Source organism: Canis aureus, chromosome 29 (assembly GCF_053574225.1).
Source record: "Canis aureus isolate CA01 chromosome 29, VMU_Caureus_v.1.0, whole genome shotgun sequence".
Lineage (NCBI taxonomy): Eukaryota > Metazoa > Chordata > Mammalia > Carnivora > Canidae > Canis > Canis aureus.
Window position 1 is genome coordinate 17,150,001 of NC_135639.1, and position 16,898 is coordinate 17,166,898.

The window sequence follows — 16,898 nt, forward strand, 5'->3', positions numbered from 1 at the left end:
CTTTCTCGCGATTTGCATCTTTGAACTCTGGATCTTTACACCCTCCTCTTTGCACACACACACACACACACACAGATCCTCCCCAAATCCCATCCTGTAATAGTCACTGATGTCATCTCCATCACACACCCCACAATGTTTATGCTTATCCCGTAAGAAGGACCTACTAAGAAGGACCTAAACAAAACCACTGAAAACAAAGACAAGTCCCCAACACACACACAAACATTCCCCCGGGCCCAACTTTCCTCCTCTCTTTCAAATTACCAGCACCTTTACCTATCACTTTCTTTATGCCCAACAAACCTCTGGAATATATCATAAAAATGGGAAGATGTGAGACAAAATCTTATAAAGGATTGGAGAAACAGCTCAGTAAGAAAGAATCCAAAGAATCCATGTGTTTGAATGCGCATGAAGTTATGCTATAAAGAAGGGAAGAAAAATCTCCTGAAGAGCTCCTTTTTAAAAATTTTTAAGTGGAATCAAAATGGACTTGTATCAAATTATTATTGTCTAGATATTATTCACTTAAGGAGAGATTCCTGATGCTACTTTAAAAGAAAAAAAAATCAACATAACTCCCCCATGATGTAAGCATTTTCAAAGCTCCCTTCAAAAACCACAAACATATTTTGTGCCTTTTTTGCACCCCACATCGTCCCAGAAAATCTACAGTGGTCCTTACACAGATCCCCAATTTTAGAAAGGTGTGTGCATGTGTTTCTCTTGTCACGTTTGTTATCTATACCAAATGGACATATGTGCAAGCACCCGTACATGTGTATCCAGCTAAAGGTTTTTCACGCATAGACGAGCTTCTAAATAATCCACGATGTCTAAATTCAGGACCCCTTGCTTTATCAATCCACAGCTTGCCCACTCCTGGCCAGAGCCTGTGTTTTCAGGGTCACGGATATATCCATAATCTGCATCTTTGTGCGCTCTCTACCAGGGTTGGTAATAGGCAGCTTTCTCTGCCTCTCTCTCGGCTTCCCCAGCACGACCGCATCAGCACTAGTATCAAATTAACTCTCCGACTTTGAAACTTATTGATCTGCTATTAAGACACCAGTGAACTTGATGAAATGAGTGCTGTAGGTGCAGTCATGACTTCAAAGTCTAGCACAGCCACATAAAGCAAGCGCCTTTGATCCTAACTCGGATCTACTGAGGGTTTAAAGCCCAGCTCTCCCTAAGCTGCCCTTCACTCTCGTCATGTCTGATGTCTTACCAACTAGTGACTTGATAATGTTAATAATGCAAATTTTACAAATGATTTTTACAATGGCAAAATTAATTATACGAATTGATGCTTCTTTCAATAGGGGTTTCTGCATTTCTCTCCCTAAAACATAACAATCAGAACAATTGTGGCAAAGAAGGGATACGGGGCCAGGTAATTCCGGACAACATTTTACTGTCTTCTTTCTCCTTTCCATTTTATCCTTAAAACTAAAATAGTTAAGTAGAAATTTGGTTAATAATCTTAGTAACCTTTATTCTATAATTCTCTAATCCTGGTAAATATCTACTATGGAATAGAAGTAACCTCCTTTCTATACAAGGCTTCTATGTTTACATCATGAGTCAGTACAAAATCTTTATCTTTGTGTAGGATTTCTTCCTGATAGTTACCAACAACCCAGGGTAGAGTTACAGGGTTTTGTGCCTTCCATTACTTTGTTTTCAATTAGGAATTATCTGAAATGGTACACAGTCAAGAAATCAGAATGTACCAGAGATTCTGTGACAAGAAAAATTTAAATACGCACACTCTCTCTCAATCCAGCGAAGCAAAACTTTTAATCTACCATTTTTTTATCACCAAAGAATGTACCTTTAAGCACAGAGTGATTTTACAAATTCCTTCAGTAAATATTTTGAATCATTCATATTAAAAAAGGCGTTTCAGATTTGAATTCTCTCTAAAAAGAAAGGTAAACCGTGCCGAATCTCAGTTTCACTGAGGAGTTAGGATTTAGGTAATATGAACGGTTATTATATTCTACGTGAAAAAAAAAATGATCACACATATGACCAAAATAGCAAAATTTGAGCAGAATTGCATCTTGATACTCTGGTGAAGAATCAATATCTGAGAACAAATCCTTGGCCAAGAGGTTATTCTTTTGTGTTGATTTTGGACAGAAGAATGTCAGTAGTTCAGAGTAAAATACACTCTACTAATAGAAGCTTTATGTGTCCCTTTTGATTTGCAGTATGTTATGTAATGTTTGTGGTCCTGCTGTTCTGAATCCATTCATATAGGAAGAAACTAAGAAGTGACACTGGATACATTTTACCTAATGAACAGTACAAAGTGTTTTCCTCCTTCCAAATGTCAGGTCTGCCCCCACCCCAAAATAACAAAACATAAAGAAGTTTAAAAGGACCATGATTTTAACACTTGCCTTCATTCTAGTGTGTGTGAGTGTGTGTGTGTGTGTGTGTGCATGATCCAATTAGTTTGTTTTCCAATTCAATCGTAATAATAAAATTTAGGTAGTAGTAACTTTGTTAGTGTTTTCCCTCCTCCCACCCACCCCCCAATGTTGATACTCACTTAACCTACTTGCAATTCTAAAGAAGTCAACACTTGATTGTGACAACGTTCAAAAGAATTTCCTCTGCCACTAGCACAGTAAAAAAACTTTCACCAATTAGTGCAGGAAAAAAGGAGGGAAAAGCCACAGTGCTGGCGCTCAAAGACCCAGGCCTTGCGGCAAATCTGTCATGTCGAGAGGATTGATCAACAGGACGGCAATTTCTAATGGCATGTTGTCATGAAAAGTCAGCCACAGGGAGCCACCTGCTTTGCTCCTCACAGACAGCTAGGAAAGGAAGGAAGGAAGAGGGCGGGAGGGGGAGAAGAGGGGAAATGCTCTCCATTCCTACCCCTGCCAGTTCCCTTTTGCTAACAATTTTGGTAAAGGTAGCATGATTTTTCATTCGGTTGAAATATGTCAAGTCTCCAATCATATTACCCTTCCTCTAAGAGAACTGTGGTTTGAAGGCTGACTCTTTCTTTTTACCTCAATCCCTTTTTCCCCCATTTTGAGAAGGGATTGAGTACCTTTATTATACCATACTCCTTTCCCCTTTTTGTCAACCAGTACTCTTTAGATCAGGGGACATCTATTATGGCTTTAAATCAACAAGGAGCATCTTCACTTAATAAAATCCAAGTTTGGAAGATTCTGGAAGACGAAAGAGATACAGTGACACCATCAGGTGTTATTTTTCTAAGCCAAACGTTTAGCCAATTGAACATATGTGCAAGTGCTGTTGGCCTCAGATGTCATGGGGCTCTATCTAGTTGAGAAATAGCTCTGAAACTAGGTTTTATAAGCTGTGACCCAATCCGTTATAATCTACTCTGGCAAAAGTCATGCAGATAGCTCTTCTTTTTTTTCCTGTACATTTTCTTATGCTCCGTGCAACTCAATATTTTATAACAATTTCCAACTTACCCTTGAAAACAGAAGATGTCTGCCTTTGAATACTCCTCTAGAATGTACTGTTTTCTTGGTACCCAAGACTCTGATTACCAACCACTCCAAAGAAAAGGACATTCCTTCCTCTTCCAAATGCCCTACTCAATGGCTCTCTAGTCATTTCAAATAAAGCCAAAGCAGATTATTAGTACCACAAGATACTCTCTAACAGTATTACTCCCCCCAAATGTCAAGCTCTTCAAGGATACTAGAGGGACTCAACACAAAATCACAAGATTTGAAAAAATGCTTTCCCGTAGACCTGATCTTAGAGAGTTGATTTGGTTCCTCTCCATAAAGGCTGGTAACACAAAGGCCATCTTCACCGTCTCTGTGAGGATAGTCCAAAATATCGCTGTGACCTACTGTCCCTGGCAATTTTCATACTTTAAACACTCACAAATATACTCACCCCTCAATCTACTTTGAACAAAAGAAAAAAGTCAAATAAAAGTTAAAGAACTTTTAAGTTCATGAAACCAAACCCCACTTGGCATGCAAATCACGTACTGTAACCTTTTATTGGCGGGGCCTCTGGTCTCATCAGTCGATGAAATTCTCAGCCCGCGGCAACAGCTTAGCCGAGGGACACAGACCAATGAGAAAATATTCATTGTGTTAGCATTTCAAATGGCGAGAAAGGAAGAAGAAGCGCTAACTGATCACTGCCCGTGGAATTAATTGGATATTCCAAGAATAATGTCTCTCACTGAAGATCCTTGGAGGCTGAGCGCTGGTCGAGATCACATTTTGTGCGGCGCCTTCAAAAAGAGGCCGCTTGGGGGTACTGGACATATTAGGGTTTTAGCGCATTTCCCTAAAGGCCAGAAGATAATCAGATGCACTGAACCAAACTCAACTAATCCAATCCATAATTATACACACAAATCCAATAAACTTTGCCACGTTACTGGAAAATTAAACTATTATATTAAACTTTCAATAACTTACCAAAAAAACTCTAAGGGGCACCATGGCTAAAATGTTTCCTTTGGGGGTCAGGGACCGGTGGCCAAGAACGTTACTATTTTTTTTTGCTTGCAAGTTATAGCCTTCTGTTATGCTCGAGGACTGATCTTAGTGCCAACTCGGTTTCTTTATTCAAAGAGGGATTTGCGTTTCGGCTTTATTGCACATAACCCAAGCATTTGCAATGACCCTGACCGATATTAGTATATCTTTCCTTAAGACACATCTTAATCTAACCTTTTTAAGACTCTTTTGCTTTCAAACTCAAAACAGCATAAAAAATAAGCATTGTTGGTGGCACTGGGAGCCTGAACTGAGGCCCTGGCGTGGTCCAGAGCAATAGCCTCCTGGATAAACAGCTGCTGGTGAAACTAAGTAACCATCGGAGACCAAAAGGTAAGGAGGGAAAAATGAGATTAGGAACTTTCCCAAATGTTCCATCTCTCCTATCGACCACTGGCCTAGCGTGAGGTGTCAATTTTGACTCCAAAGAATTCGCAGCGGTCCCATTATGCAGTCTCTGCTCTCATTGTAAATTCTGTCAACGAAGTCAATCTTATTAACTTCCGCACTGGTTCACACATGACATTTTCTTCAATTTTCTTGCTGACATCAAAAACATCAATTAGCAGCCCGAAAATAGGAAGGAACGAATGACAGCGCCTGATAACGTCGACTATTTGAAGCCAAGGGTAAATCTATTCTCCAGTTCTGAATGCGTTCATTACAATTGCATTTTCAAAGAAGACCTCCAAATAGCAAAGAGAATTAAATTTATCATCTAGAAATGCCTAGAAATTGTTTTTTTAATCCTATGTCTATCTCTCAATCCCAGAGCGTAATACAAAGTATCGCAATTGAGTTTTATGATAACATGCCCCAACTTTAATAGAAAGTTTATAAAATATGCAGCCTGGACCACACTTATTATCAAATAGCAACTACAAGGCTTGGGAAAAAAATTCCCCCAACAGATTGCAGCCTTGCCTTGTAGGGTCCATCCATTTTCCTGGGCTGTCACTTTATGCCAGGCAAACATGTAGGTGAACACACACGAACACACACACGCGGACGGACACACACACCAGGCAACCAACTGGTTGAAAAGTTTTTTAAAATGCAAGAGAAAAGGTAACTAAGGTCTACTGTTCAAACCCAAAAGTTTTAAAGCAATCAACACTCTCTCTCCTAAATTGCAATTGTCTTACTACCCACATAGCGTCCTCCTTTTTAAGAAACAAGTTGTCAAATAAAATCTCCACCGACCCAACACTGACTACCCCAAGATATATGTAAGCCTTGTCCAAACAGTCCAAGCCAGGGACAAAACAATTACTCATCTGCCCGATGTACCCCACCTGATTATCACCCGCTTCCCTCTTATTGACTTTTTCCCTCCAAAATCAAATAAATAAATAATAAAAATGTCAAGTGTTCTCCCCCTGAACAGGAAAATTGAAGTGCCCATGAATAAATCCTATAACCCATCTGCTGGGCTGCGTCCAGCGAATCTGAAAACGGTTGGAGATGGACGGAAAGACACGGCCCCCCAAAACTTGGTTTTCCCAGTCTTAAGAGGAAAGCTGTTATTTATTTTATTATTTATTCATGGGGGCAGGGGGGGCGCGGTGCGAGCAGGCGAGCGTGGCCGCTTTGCGAGGCACCGCTTGGTGCGGAATCGCATCTCCCGGGGAGGGAGGGGACGCGGCGCCCGAGCTGCCCGGGACACACCTCGGACTCCTGGCGGAACAGAAAGAGCAGCCACCCCTGGTAAACAGATCGCATTCCTGCGGCCCATTGATTTTTTGATCTTTTGACATTTTTTAGTTGCTTCCATTCCCTTCCTTGTCTTTTCTTCAATGTCACAAAAGACAAAAATGTCTAAACAATTGAGGGCAGAGATATCTATTAGCTGTCATTCTGCTGTTTTCCCGGCATTGACTAAGCGCGCACCACAGAGAATGCCGAGAGCTGGTAAGATGACAAATTATATCATTTTTTCCCCCTTAAATAAGGATAATCATATTCCAATGCCTTGGCTTCTCCTAGCCAACCGAAACATGCTGGGAGAAAGGGGAAAGAAATCTCATTGTATCCTTTTCTGCAATTTCTATTATGTTAGCTACTATATTTGTTGGGGAAGGAAGAAAAGATTGAGAGGAGAAAATCCCTTCAAGGGAATGTAGTAACATATTTCAGGTTGTAGCATCTGAGAAGCAAAGCAGATCTTCCCGATTATTTTCCCCTAAGAACTGCTTCGATAGTGCAAGTACCACATTAATAAAAGAAACAATTTGTTATACTTAAGGATGAAAGACTCGGAAAGGATGATCTGATGTCCCCTTAGTTGTGTTCCCCTGAAGACAAGCAAAGCCATTCTTTCAAAGCAGTTAAATTGTAGATTTGAAGTACGGCCAACCTCAACTTTTCAAACCTAAAATCTGAAACTTCTCATTCCTATAAATAATGCCCTGACAGGAATGCTTTAAAAATTATTTCAAATGGGTTCTCTCTGCTTGTGATTTGACTGCAACGAACATGTTGTACATCTACGATTTCAAAGTTAGAATTCAAAACACACTCGTCCTGCGCTTTCCTTCAAAACCAATAATCAACGATTTATGGACAAGAAGGCTAAAATGGATCAACTTTACACTTACATTTGAGAAGACTAATGATTTTCTTTCAAGGAAGCAGTGCATTAGGAGCATTAGTTTCCAACATGTGTTTTTGTATGTAATAAAAATATTAAAATGTTTGTGTTAAAAAATCAATTTGCTAGAAACTATTTTATCACAAGGAAATGAATTTTAACCCTTTTTAAAACGGGCCCTAATTTGAAGGGTGTACTTTTTTAAAAAAAGAACTTTCAATTTAGAGTAGCTACCTCATAATTTTATAAACAACTCTTTCAGAAATATGCAAAGGAATCTCCTGATTTAATCTGTACTTTTATTTCTATTCTATTTCTATAGATTGCTACTTGACATTTAACACATAGTGTTTATTTTTCTATTTTCAACGATGCCTTTGACAGAGACAAAGTATTTTAAGATACTAGTGTGTGCCTGTACTTTTACAATTCAAGGGAAAACAGTAATGAGGTGTAATGTTTGGATTGCAAGTGATAAAAAAAAATAACTAATTCAAATTCAGGAGGAACAAAGCCCTATTATATTTTTAAGAATTGTATGAAATCTCCCAATAATACTTCAGGTGTCCAATTTGTGATTTTCAAATCTAGATTCAAACCAGCAAATACAAGAACAGATTTATAAACTCAAAAAGGGGAAGGGGAAAAGGGGGGGGGGAGAACATGATAAATTAAATTTTTCACCAAACTATCAAGATAACATATGTTTGCAAACATAATCAATTTGATCTTTTTGCTCTTTGGATAAACTAATTTCTGCACTGATGTCAGCTATATACATCAAGATTTTCTTAGTAGACCACGCCATAGCAAAATAGATTCAAACATTTTTAGTAAAACAGGACCAAACTTCTTTATATCATCCCACAATTATAAAAGACAAGTAGCGCCAAGGATCTTTCTCCATGCCCTTTCTCCATGCCTATGTGTGTGTGTATGTATACATATACAGAGATAAAACGTTAGGGGTTTTTTGTAGGTTTATGAAATACAGTCGGACATTAAAGCAAATCATTTAAGGGGATAAGGCAGTGGGGAATCACAAGAGGCAAGCAAGCAAACACACACACACACACACACACACACACACACACACACACAACTGACCACAGGTTGCGGACGGGATGGTCGGTAGTTGTGGTTTTTAAAACCGCGCGCTGTCCTTGAAACGGAGGCCGCACACAGCTCCATTAGATACAGATCCAGTGCTCTTGATCTATTATTTACAAAGAAAAACCCTTCACTGCTTAAGTGCCCCCTCTACTTCAGCCCTTCCATTTCAACAGCATCAAACAACTTGGGGGGGGGGGGGGTTGACACACAAGATACAACAACTTGTGTTCATCACAACGTTCATGCAAGTCAAAATTCCACTTGGATGGGAAAAAAAATTTAGAATAACCTGAACACAGGGTGTCGGCTAAATGACAAACAAACGAGAGGGTTGCTCTGAAAAATGGATTGTCATTTTCCAATAGGCGACGTGAGGTTTTATAATCAGTGTCTAAGAGGAATTTCTACTGGGAAAGAATGGGAAAATTTTCAGGAAAACTCTTTTTACCTCAAGGATGTGAAGAGTGTTTTCAAAACGTATATTTGGTATGGAATTCCTTAATTATCAAGTCTGCTCTTTGAGTCAAACTGCATTCGATCTAATTAGTACGCTTAGATCTCACCTTCATGCTGAACTTTAAACTCTCTGAAGCCAATTAAAAACTATTTAAATGAATATTAAAAGGATTCCTGTGATCATCTCTGACATGAGAGAAAACATGCTTTTCAGCAAAAAATGGGTTTACACAGCATGCCTACATTTCACAAAATATTTGAATTGAGTTTTGCATTTAATCTGTCTATTACCCTTCTTCAGTGCTACCATCCGATGCTCTTCCTTGGCTGTTTTATCATCCTTGTTCAGCCATATCCACCGCCAATACAGTTTTAACTGCAATTAGAACTGTTTTATTATTCAGTGCTCTTCAATTTTCAATGACTTATTAAGATTTACTAGAAGGTACCCATTTCCCACTCTCATTTTGATGCACTATTGAATTGGGCACATCTGGCTATGTACTAGTAAAAGTTGGAATTGGGAAAAAAAAAATTCCTTAGCAATTTCCAATTTGATGAGGCACAGCATCCTAACACCGCAGTCAACATCAAGTTAAATGCGCACACTCTCCCTCTCCATCCAGGCCTTGAAATAGCTTTTTGAGAATTAATAAATTATTCTGTTTGCTTATGAAATTAAATGCTCCCATGCAAAGCCGTTACAATTAACACCACTAAATGTGTTAGGTTATACTAAAGAAATCCTCACAGTATAATTATATCAATGAGTCATTTAACTCACATATATTAATTCAATTTATCTTCATTTTGCACTGTGTGGACTGATGGATTGTCATCATTAGAAATGACAAAGCTCCACACTGGAAGAAAACACAGACCTGCTAACGCTATGACTTCCTGCAAGACCACACATCATTGCCTCCACTAAGGGTGTCCACAAGTTATCAAGGGATGCATGTATTCTCTGCTAAGGACCAAGAAGTCAGGGCTTCTGATCAGGATGCAAAAAAGTGCTCAACCACAATCTCTAAAACCTATATGCCAGTCAATAAAAAAACAAAAACAAAAACCTCCCATACAGAAATCACAATGATAATATGTCCTAAGAACATGAATCATACTTTATTTTTGGTATTAGAGAAAAACTCTAGAAAACACTCCTTGGGAAAATGCTACATAACAAATATCATTTCCCCCAACCATGCAATCTACTGATAAACGTTCCTGAAGAAAGAGAGAGAGAAAGAGAGAGAGAGAAGCCAAAGCAAACATATTAACTAAGAGAGCCCAGCTGGAAATACGGTCAATAAAGAAGACGTTACCAGGCAAAGCAATTCCAGGACTGTTCATCAGGATTTCCTTCTGAAAACTCATAGGATTAGAGAGGTCATGATTAAAATTTTAAGAACTATTGAGACCATATTTGACCTGTAACAGATGATGATCAAGCTAAACCCACCCTGATGGCCATCCTAGGTTTCAAAAATGGAATCATGGTGGGAAATTCGAGGCTAAGTGACTGGCTTTGCATTTGATTCTTAAAAGGCTGAGCTTTAGATTGAACATCTTAAAATATCTGGCTCAATTATTTAAGTTCCCCCTTCCTCTTAAAAAGAGATCCTTGGCCCAAGTCAAGTAGAAAAAAATTCATGGGTTTAAGATGCCCATAATAGGATCATTTATCTCTAGCTTCTCTAATTTGGACAGTGGGGAACAAAGGAAATTAATTTTTGTTTCCTTAAATGCTGGTGGGAAAGAAGAGAGAGACCACAAAGCTCTTGGGGACTAGAAGTGTGTGCAAGGACTAGCAAGAATGCAGGGTCACACGTTCTAAAAGGGGGCACACCTCCTTTCTCCAGGCAAAGTTACCAGCCACACAGAGCCCCCTTGAAGAGAATGCATCAAGCCAGCCATGGCATCCAGCCCAGGTCAACCCTCCTTAGAGGGGGGGATGCCCTATTCCCTCTGATTCAACTCTTCACAGCTGCTGACCAGTTCCTCAAGTCCTGGGGGGCCAAAACCAGCACATCGAGCTTTCATAAGATACAAGTTGTAGATCTGGTCAAAATGAAAATATTTCAAAATAACACACTTTTGGGGATTTTTGCACTCATTTGTTAGAAAAGGACCGGCTCTTCCACTGAACTACAGAAACGGATGCTGAAGAACCCACAAGCTGTCAGGGTTTTACTGGCCTGACAAGACAGACCTGGATGGCCAGCGCTTGGGGTTGGTTTCCGGTTATGAACCAAAAGACTCCTGTCACCCATATGGCCTCTAATTAAGTACTATTGCAGCGATATGACAAAAGTAGGGAATCTGCTTTACAGAGAACTGTTGAGTCTCTGCTAGAACCAAGAGTAGAAATTAACAAATGAATTGGAAGGGGAAGAAGTCATTTTCTCAATAGCAATGACACATAGAAACTTGCCAGAAAAGCATAATAAAGGAAAAAGACTTAAAAAAAATAAAGAGAGAAGGATCAAAATATATGGACACCTGCCTTTATCACCTCATATGCTTAAAATACATGTATTGCTCACCTCTACATAAAGACAACCTTCCATCGAAACATTAGAGGGAAGAGGAAGGGGACAGTGTAGGACAGCATGATCCTCTGAAATCCCTGGGTTTTCATTAACAAATAAATGATGTTTTTGTGGACTTTGAACCTTTGCTTTTCATAGCAAGTTTAGCCACAGTGCCAGGGAAAGTCATCCAAACCCAGTAAGTGGATTTAAACTCAGTATACTATGTAAGCATGGAGACTTAATCATGCTCTTTACAATCCATGTGTGCTTTTGAAAAGTGCACAACACACTCAAGCCCCAAGCTGGTGCCATAGGTAATTGCAGGGCGAAGGGGAGGGGATTTTAAAGGCAGGTAAGTCCTTCAGAGCCCTTCATGTCACTTGCTGGATGCTGATAAATTTACCACTGGCACGATACTGGTGCTGGACGCCAAGGAAGAAAGGTGTGTGTGTGTGTGTGTGTGTGTGTGTGTGTGTGTGTGTACACATACCTGGCCCTTGCCTTTTTTATAGACAAGATGGCCTCTACCTCTTTCCTAAGCAACTTGTAAACACACCCAGAGGCTAGCATACAATGGGCACAGCCAGCAAATAATAAGGTAAAATTAAATTATGTCATGCCTCCACCACAGCTACGCCCATTGGCTGTCTCCTGAAGCACCGGGCCAATGCTCCTGCCATGGTGCGGTGAGGAGCAGAGTTGGGAGTGCAAGCTTGCTCCTCCGCATTAGGCACAGATGGAAAGCATGTTGCAATCCCCGCCTAAAGCAGACTGTGAAACTGGTTTCAAATGCAACCAAGCATCTTACTACAGTCTCGACTGTGGTGGTATTTTTTTTTCAAAACCATCTTGTTTTCGTCTAGCACCTTTCTTCAAGGAAGTTTAGGAGGGACTATTTCTCATAATCAAATAAAGTCTTACGTGACAACAGCCTCCTTTTATAGGCAGAAAAACAAACACACTCAGAGGATTTAGAACTTACTCGAGATTAGATGGTTATTAACTTGAGCAAATGGAAAAGAGAACTTATTGCTGCAGTTGTCGTGAACACAGTAGAAATCTTCCCTACATTCTTCCCATTCACTGATTCTATCAATACTGATTCACTGTCTATTCCATGGTCTAGGCACTAGGGATAAATCAGTGAATGAAACACAGAAAAGTCCCTGTCTTCAGGAAGCTTGCAATCTAGAGGGCAATGATTACAACCGTCCAAGAGCTAACAGATGCACTCCTGGAGTACCTTGATGGTATTTGTATACTCCAGTCAAAGTCAACTAACTTCAAACAGAAACCAGTTCTGTATAACATAACTACCCAGGCCAATGTTCAATGCCAATAACTCTGTCCCCTGAAAAATATAAATGAAAAGCTTGCTTTATATGCTAGAGAAGTACAAGTTTTTAATCACCCCTCTTTGTAGTTTTAAAAGAATCCCAAATACTAAATTATGCTGTCAAATCATCTTGAGATGAACAGCTATTTGCACCAGAGGTCAAAGAACATCACAGACTTGGGAACATGGTGTTAACAATTGGATGCTGTGTTTTTCACACCATCCATAACTTGAGCTGTTGGCTGTTTTGTCTGACCCATAAAGTTGGCCAAGTTAGTCTATGCTTGGGACAAAACATCACTGGTGCTCATGAAGCAATCATGAATACCAATTAATACTAATTTGGACTTCTTCTCTTTGACCCAATACACAGCACGGGGCTTTCCAATACTTCCGAACCTAATTCCAGGGCTATATAAACGACAACTCCTCAAACAACTGGCGTGGACTCAACGTTTTTAGCTGCTTTCCCAACTATAAATTAGGTAAAATATATAGATGTTGAGCTCATGAGTCAGCAACTAGAATCTACCTCACCCTTCACTATAATTTCGGGGCAGCCATGCTTATATGGAAAACAGCTTCCTTTACCGAAAATGTGTGTATATTCCATGGTTACCACCATGTCTTAAGTACAAACATACAGAACAAATTAAGCACCGGGTACATGCTCAAGAAATGCTTGTTGTGGGAATTTATATATAAAAACATTACAACTAGAGTACTTTTCAGGGTAAATTTTTTTCTTAAAAAACAAAACAACAACAACAAAAAAACCCTCCAATAATTTCAGAACATTTCAAAGAATATGTTAGGATCATAAATTCTTTAAATATAGTTTCTAAATAAATAAATAAAGTTTTCTAAAACTGATTTTTTTTACAACTGTCACATTGTGATGGTCAGATGAAAAAGGTATCTGAAGTTCGTGTAACAACTAAGTTCATTTTTATCTAAAAAGATACACTTTTCTAAAAATGCATACTTAACTCTGAGATCATACAGATCCATTAAGAACCGATTCCTCTAAGAGTTTCTTAAATTCAGGGGAAGAAGATCACAATTACAATGCTCGTTTTAAAATGAGAAGACTAATATCTTCATTTCTAATGTCTTCAACATTTTCTAAACCTGTCTCTTTAGTGGCTTCAACAAGTGTATTTTCAAAGTGTTTAAGCACAGCAAAGCTAATTTCTGTGTGAAATTTATTATAGTCGTCAAGCAGGAGTAATTTAGAAGATCTATAAAATGTATTCTGATGTAAACCTCTGCTTAATTAGAATATCAAAATTATCAAAATTATCAAACAGCAAAACCAACCACACATCTATTTCAAAAGATAGACAAGAGATACACGGCATCTAGGCCTCTAGTTTACTAGGGCTGCCTGGGGGCTTAACTTTATAGCCCTGGACCATTGTATGACCCCAGGTTCAAGGATGCCTAACTTGTTCTCCAGCCTTTCATATGCATCTCCTTTAAATCACACAACTCTCTCTCCTCGGTGCAGAGACCAGTCTCTACTTTCACAGATGCCAAAGCTGAGGCTCCCAGGGAATAAAACAGTCTCCCCGGGATGACATAGTATGTGGCAGGGTCTAAGTCTGCACTCAGGACTTCTTACCCTTCCTAGATGCAAGCCTAGATCCTCCTCATATCAACACTATATAGCAGAGGTTGGATGGAAAAATGCCAGCAGGGCAAGCGTAAGGCAAGAAGTGTATTCCCGCCTCCGATCAACATGTCAGGTAAGGTGGCATGCGCGTGCATGCGTGTGCACAAATCACAGCACCAGTGGGGATGGCAGTGGTTCCCTTTACTAACCAAAGGGACACTTGGCAAGTATGCTGGCACAATTAGTACAGATAAACCCTCAAACAGCCTATCTGCCTTCTGATTTTTAAATAAACAAAGGCTGAATGATGTAATTAAGATCAGAAGTGCCTCTGAAAGACCAGATGGCAAAAGGGAAGTTGTACAAAAAAGTCACTGGCAGGGAATCGGGAGAGTTTGTTGTTCCTAAGGTGGAAGAAGTGATTTTTAACAAACGTTTTTAACTGGATGCCTGGAGGAAGACAGCCAACTTCCCTGCAAAAATTGATGGCTGGGCCTAGGGCAGCCAGCAGGCTGCAAGTGTGGAGGAAGCACCCGGGGGCACCAAGTCTATACTGCAGGGGGCTCTGCTGCACTTCCTGCCGAAGCCCACCTTGCCCGCGCTGCGGTTGGGGGGCTCCTGGGGCAACGCAGACCTAGAAAAGCAGTCAGTGTGCTGGCCGCACGGGTGCCCGGAGGTCCCCAGAGTCTTCCTCCTTTTCTGACTACTCAGAAACAATGGCATTTCTGTGGCCTCAGTGGCTTCAGTGTGTACCCCTCCCCCCCACAATGGCCCCATTCAATCCCCCACCAAGAGTGATTGCCCCAAGTTTAACGGCCTGTGTTAGGAGAGCACAGGCCACAAAAGGAGGTGTTTCCAGGTTCAGTGAACACTTTACTTCCATTCATCAGAGAAGGAACAAAAGCGAATCCCCCTTTACCTCGGGGAGGGCGAAGGCTGGGCGCTGCCATTTCCACCAAGAGGCAAACCTTTCTCTGGTGGGGATGGGGACCACATTGTGCTTCAGGATCAGGGTGGAAACAAGGTTCCCGATTATTTCTACCTTCAACGCCAATACATTTGCATAAAAATGGGATTCTTTTGTCCTCTAAAAAGGGCCAAGAAGAAACTGCGCCAAGAGCCTCAAGGGGGACCCATGAGGGCTAAGGGAGAAAAGAGTTCCCAAAGACCGACAAGGTCAGTAGGTGGATCTTGAATTACACTTTGGAATCATTATTAGGAAAACAGCCCACCTCTTTCTTTGCTTTAAATTTTTATTAGGGTTTATTGTTATTTTTGTTAAGGAACCTAATATTTACTTTGTAAAATTGTTTTAATGACTAAGTACTCCCGCTAGCAACACTGGATCAGGAGAGGCTAACTTTAAGAAACACCATTTCACATAACCCAAAAATGTTATTTCCCTAATTTTAAATTATTTACCTTGATCTTGGCCACAGATTTCTATAGTAATCTTGGGTATCAATCAACAGCCCTGATTTTAACTATGTTGGTCATAAGGCTCAACTTTTTTTTGTCTACGGAGTTTACACTAAATACTAAGACTCGAAATAGCACAAGTCATACCTCCCTTCTCAGAGAGACACCCACCCACCCCTTTATCCAGCCAAGTTGAATTAATCATACTAAACATAGCCCATTCCCAACCAACTCTTCAAGCTTTGGCAGGCCTAGCCCAGCTGACATTCCGGGCCCAGTTTAACATTACATAATGAGAGCTTCACTCCCATCATGGGCTGCAAGTCAAAACAAACTTGCTGAACTTGGGAGGCAGGACATCAGCTTGTTCCCAGTTATAGGACACAGGACCGCAAGGGGCAGAACAACTCTCAGCAAAAACTTAAAAATCACCAGGAAACTCGAATTTGTTCTTAACTGTGATCCACTCAGTCATCCTTGCTTTGAGTTCAAGTATTGGAGATCCCCAACCTGGACACTTTCCAAGTTTTATCACACAGTATTGGTGTCAGACTTGTTTTCTATGAAGCATTTTCACACATTTCTATGTTTGCGTTTTTAACAAAAACCCAGAAAGCAACACTGTAAAAGGATCTCCAACCACCACTCCTCTGGGAAAGAAGGTGGTGCAGATTCTATAGGAAGATAAAATTCCCTGCCAAAAACTAGTTGTTCCTCCAGCATTCAAAACACAAATGAAAACAAAACAAAACACAAATGAATGGGAATATCTGGTTTTTTCTATGTATTGCTAAAGCTCATCCATTGCTGGGAAAGTTTCCAACACTCTTTATGTGTGAATTCCAACTCACCTCTTCCTAGTTAACCTCCAATAGATAATTTATCAGTCCACAGTCATCACCATCACGGGCCTCCTGATCATCATTATGTCAACACCCAGGGCATCCCAGAAAATGAGGATTTCTCAAGTGGAAAATAAGTGAATTCATATTGAACACACGTACCTTCACACACTAATCTAGAAAAAGCTTAAAGTTAATGGCACTCAACGGGGATGGTTCACAAAGTCAAACTCCACCTTCAATCAGAGCTGGCATAATGGAAAGAGAAAAGCCAAGAGGTCCAGACTCTAGCCTTGATTCTAGCATGATCCAGCTACATTACATGTAACTGCATCACCTTCTGGCAGCCATCTCTTCCCTGTCCAGGCCTCAGTCTCCCTAGGTTTACAGAAAGGACTGGACAGGACAAGGTAGCTTTGATTATTACCAGTCACTTCTCATAAACCTACAATTTTATAACTGAT

The 16,898-nt window shown here is 40.1% G+C and overlaps 1 protein-coding gene and 1 long non-coding RNA gene across 19 annotated transcripts in view; one reads left to right on the forward strand and one right to left on the reverse strand.

Moving 5' to 3' along the window:
* LOC144301096 (uncharacterized) overlaps positions 1-2,391 on the forward strand; it is a 2,491-nt gene extending 100 nt beyond the window's left edge. The window contains exons 2-3 of the long non-coding RNA XR_013367829.1: positions 1,329-1,399; positions 2,223-2,391. This is a non-coding gene — a long non-coding RNA (uncharacterized LOC144301096). The remainder of the gene's footprint in view (positions 1-1,328; positions 1,400-2,222) is intronic.
* The window catches only part of TCF7L2 (transcription factor 7 like 2), a 199,448-nt gene that overhangs the window by 42,762 nt on the left and 139,788 nt on the right, over positions 1-16,898 (reverse strand). The window lies entirely within an intron of this gene.